General features: G+C 36.1%; 1 protein-coding gene across 2 annotated transcripts in view; it reads left to right on the top strand.

The window, feature by feature from the left end:
• STK24 (serine/threonine kinase 24) overlaps positions 1–4,645 on the top strand; it is a 40,780-nt gene that overhangs the window by 12,173 nt on the left and 23,962 nt on the right. The gene's annotated exons all lie outside the window — the stretch shown is intronic.

The raw sequence follows: 4,645 nt of genomic DNA, 5'->3' as shown, positions 1-4,645 counted from the left end.
CCCTGTCTTGAGGGTAAAAGCGAGACACCCCCCCCCCCCCCAAACCCTTCTTCCTCCAAATAGTTTTAAAAGGCTTTTTAAAAAATGGATCTCGGAATGATTCTTTTATATCCAGATGATTTTCACTTAATTCTTTGTGTGTTTAAATTTCTTGTGAGTATTTTCCCAGGGAAGCTCTGTAGAAAAAAATTATTGCATTTCATTCTCCTGGAGGGAAATACGTCCTTAGGATTCTTTTTTTCTTGTTAGAGATGCCACCTAGATGCAGTACAGCTCTTTATGTCTTCCAAATGCCTATGGAAAAATTATTTAGTAGAAAAAGCAATTATAAATAAAGGGAAGTTTACCTTGATGTCACAAGTTTAAATACAAAAGTCCTATGTTACCTTTTTTATTTATTTTTATTTTTTAATAAAGGAAGACTGTTCAGGGGTGATTTACACCCCTTCCCCACCTACATTCAGGTCACTTGTACGAATACTCAGCTATGGATCTTGCTTTTCTTCTTATTATTCCAGTAAATATTGTATGAAATGCACTAAGAATATGATTGGAATCATAAGCAAGAACTGTCTTGGGGTTTTTGTTGTTCATTTGGTGTTCTGGTTTTTCAGTGGAAATATTTGGGTGTGTAATAGACCATTAGTAAATATGAGTTATGTTTGCTGAACAGATACTTATTTTTCCTTAGAGTGTGGATTTGGAGAGTGTATTTGTTGCTCAGACCATTTAAGCTATATCTGTTACTAAGTCCTGTAAAGTTTTTTGGTTGGGTTTTTTTTTTTTTTCATTTATGATGAGAGTATACTATTTAGCTATTAGCTTGATTTCTTTAAACCTAAGTAAGAACTTACTGAACTATGTAGATTACTTGTAATAACTGCTTGCTAGCTAGCCTTCTTATTGGGCTCTACCATATAAATACAAAGGTTCTTTAGATTGTAACTTAAATATGTGGAGATAGTAAAGAAGTGAAACATCCTTTAAAATAATATCCCACTTAATTCTACACTTAGGTAGCTTTGCAAGAGATTTACCTATGGATATTACGAACAACTGGCAGATCCTCCAAACTTAAAATGTTTACAGGTCCTGGCTATATTGATAGATTAAATTAGCTTGAGTTTTGCTTGACTGTGTGCAAATTTTTGGTAGTTGTTTTTGGATTTTTATGGATTTGGGTGTTTTTGTGTTTGGGGATTTTTTGTGTGAATTTTTTTGTTGTTGTTGGGTTGTTTTGTTGTGATTCATCTTTTCTGTCCAGCAAAGCCTGAAATTTCTTTTACAGTAGTCAGCTTCTTTAGTTTCATTGTAAGATACTATTTTGTAATCTTCTACACTTTGTTTGTTTGTATGTTGTTTTCCTGTAGGAATTTGGATTTTTTTTTCTTTGCATGTAGTCTTCCCACAGTGTGTTATTTATATACCCCTTCTAGTGTTAAAGAGACAAAAAACCCCTTCAAATTCAAAGAAGGAAACTTCCAGAAAATTGCAAATCTTCTGAGAATTATTCTGACGCTTGTTTTTTTTATCTCTACAAGGTGTTACTGAATGCACCAAAATGAGCAGTGGCACACTGCAGCTTGTGTAAATCTTACCAGGTTTGTTCTGTTCCTGTAAGGCGAGCTAAATCACAAATCTAGTTTATTTTTATTAATAGATTGCCCTTCCCTGCGAGCAGATGAGAAGGAAACAAAGGCACCTTTTATTTCCTTCATTTGAGCTGTGTTTTCTTGTCAGTGGAGGTGGTTTTGTTTGGTTTTGTTTTGTTGTGGTTTTTTCTATAACAAATTTGGTTTTATGCCTACTTCTCTAGGAATTTGGCACGGAAGAGTAGAAATAGGGCTAAGAATTGCTGGACTGCTTTCTAGTTTAAAATAAAATAACTGGTGGACATACATTCTGGTAAAATCAGAGACTTAGCTGTAGAAGAGAAGTGTTATTTTATTTGGAGGCTCTGGTATTCATGAAATGCTTGAAGAATTCCTTTCAAAGGTAAATCTAGTTATTGCTTCATCAGTTTTTCCTGGAGGGAACTGCTATTCAGAGCAGTAATCTTTCTCTTTGGAGCCTTTCAAATTGATAGTAAAATTCAATCATTCATTTAAGAAGCAAAATCAATTTTAACTGTGCTCTTTAGTAGCATACCAGATGATCTACTTCAGCATGGCTAGGTTTTTGCTCATACTTTCTTGAATATCTTTATCTGTGTTTCGTAACATCTGCTCTTCTTTTACTCCAAAATCCCAAAGCAAGATATTAGTTTCCAAGTTTAAAGATGGGTAATTCACTATAGCTCTTTCTAAGAACACTGGACAGTACTTGAAAACTGTGCTCTAAAGCTTCAACTGTTAGTTGTGACAGGATGCAGGCGGGGCAGGACAGTTTATCCAGAGGACATCTTTGATGGCTGCGGCAACCTGTCTGTCTTTAGCCTTGTTACCTCATGAAATAGTTTCTCTTGTGTTTTCCATGTCATCTGACTTTCAGGTGCTCTGAAACAAGTATCCTTAGGAAATAGTACAGTTTGTTTTTTATTTAATGAAATCTGTGATGACATAAAGAAATAGCTTCCCCCTTTATAAAATGGTACACCAATCTGTACAAGCTTGTGTTGCAATAGCAGGTGGATATAGATGGAAGAACACTTAGCAGGTGAATAGATTGTCAAAGAAAAGTTCAAGTGAAGGATTAACTGCATGATGGAACTCAGTATGCTTCCTAGGAAGTGTTGGAATGATGATGGTGCTCTTTATTCCTTATAATGAGGCTGAATAATTTTTTTGTTCATTAAACATGGAAGAAAAATAGCGGTGCTTACTGAGATTGCCTTTAAGAACAAACTATACTGTCTTAGAAAGGTGGTGTGAATTGGCACTGAAAGGTTGGGGATTTTTTCTTCTGACTTTGCCTTCTGTGAAGACAGTTTCAAAAGCCTGTAAAAACATCATAGCCTTTCTTGATAGCTGTTACACAGGGAGAGGACTCTAGATAATGAGTGGTAGAATCTGTTTATCTATTTTCAATGGGAAGGGCTTGATTATTTACTACTACTACTAACAGAATGGGTTACCCATGGCGTTCAAATTCTGGAGAAACTGCAGTGCAAATAAATTTCATCTGTGATCAGTAATTTCAACCTTTGCCACATCCCTTTTGCCTGTCAAAAGAGTTATTACATGACAGTGAGCAATTGAGCTGACATCTGGATAGGTGGTTTGATGTTCAAGTGTGCATAGCTTCTTTCCTCTTGCAAGGATTGTGTACTGGAAAGAACGGAATGAAAGCAGATAGTGGTATGCTACTCATTTTGCAACGTTAACATATGGCAGCACTAGATCTAGTTCTGATTAGATTAAGTTGAACCAATAACATATATTGGTAATATTTATAACTAGTCAAGGAGTGACAAGAACCAAGGCTGTGAGGTAGAGCCATATGTATTCCTGGCCAAAACCATGCATTTGCTGAATAACAGTAATAGCCGCCTTGCTAAAGAACTCCGTTCTAGCAGGTGGCATCTGTTCTAATACTGATCTGTGGTGTAGAAATTTAACAGTCAACTGACAACTAGAAAGTTTGCAAATCCTGATGAGTTTCAAGGAGCTAATGGCACTTATAGATGCCTTCTCTCTAAAGCCTTAAATACTACTTTTCTTGTATATGTATTTCTTTCTTTCCTTTTTTTTTTCTTTTATGAAAGGATAATCTCCAGGGAAAGAACATTTAAAGTATTTTGGAGATTTTGATACTTCTTGATACACATTTTCAATTTTGAGACAGTTGGCAACATTTAGTGGTATTGTGGAAAGGTTTGAGCTTTTATGAGAGGAGAAGGAACCACCAGTACATAAATGCCATTTCCTATTACTCCCACAATGCATCACTTATGGTGTTGTGCAAAACTTGATTTTTTCTGATTGATCTGTATCTTATCTCTACGTATAAGCTCACAGATGTCCATGTGAGTTAATAAATAATGAGAACTCAAATGCCAAGGTGTCCCTATTCTTTGTCCTGTATAAAAAGACAGTGACTACTGTTGTTTCTTGGTGTTGAAAGGAGATACTGAATGAATAAAATAGTGCCTGAAACTGAGGTTGGTGACGGTGAGGAAAGGAAGGCATTTTGAAGAATATAGATATATGAGTGATCCTATTTCTCTTTGGTTGATCATTTCTTCCTCTTTGTAAGAAAAGCGTCAGAGTGATAAATGTCTTCACGTTCATTTTAAACAGGTGGTTTTGTGCCTTGGTCTTTAGTAGATGGTACAACTTATTTTGGGGTCAGACCTTCTTTGTTGGGGGTTGGTGAGAGTGTGTCTTTGGCATTATGGGATTCTGCCATCTGGTGGCTTTGTCGAGCAGCATGGGCTTCAGATGATTTGGTGAAAGCACAAGTGTGAAGAAATTCTGAAATTCTTCCAAAACAGAGAATCGGTGGATGAGGTTGCTTCAAGTACATGTAGAAAAGACAAGTTCCATGGTCTCTACATAATGTTTTTGAAGTCAGGCACCTAAGAATCAACATGCAAAGGTTTGAGAAGCTTCTGGTTGCTACAGCTGTCAAACTTCCCTGGGTGTTTTTATATGTGAAATTAATGGAAGACAAATCCCCATAGGGAGTGGAAACAACCTCTAGCAGG

The sequence above is a fragment of the Buceros rhinoceros genome, unplaced genomic scaffold (genome assembly GCF_000710305.1).
Source record: "Buceros rhinoceros silvestris isolate BGI_N320 unplaced genomic scaffold, ASM71030v1 scaffold9533, whole genome shotgun sequence".
In the NCBI taxonomy this organism is placed as follows: domain Eukaryota; kingdom Metazoa; phylum Chordata; class Aves; order Bucerotiformes; family Bucerotidae; genus Buceros; species Buceros rhinoceros.
The sequence above is the reverse complement of the archived record's forward strand: the minus strand, read 5'-3'. Positions and strand labels throughout refer to the sequence as shown.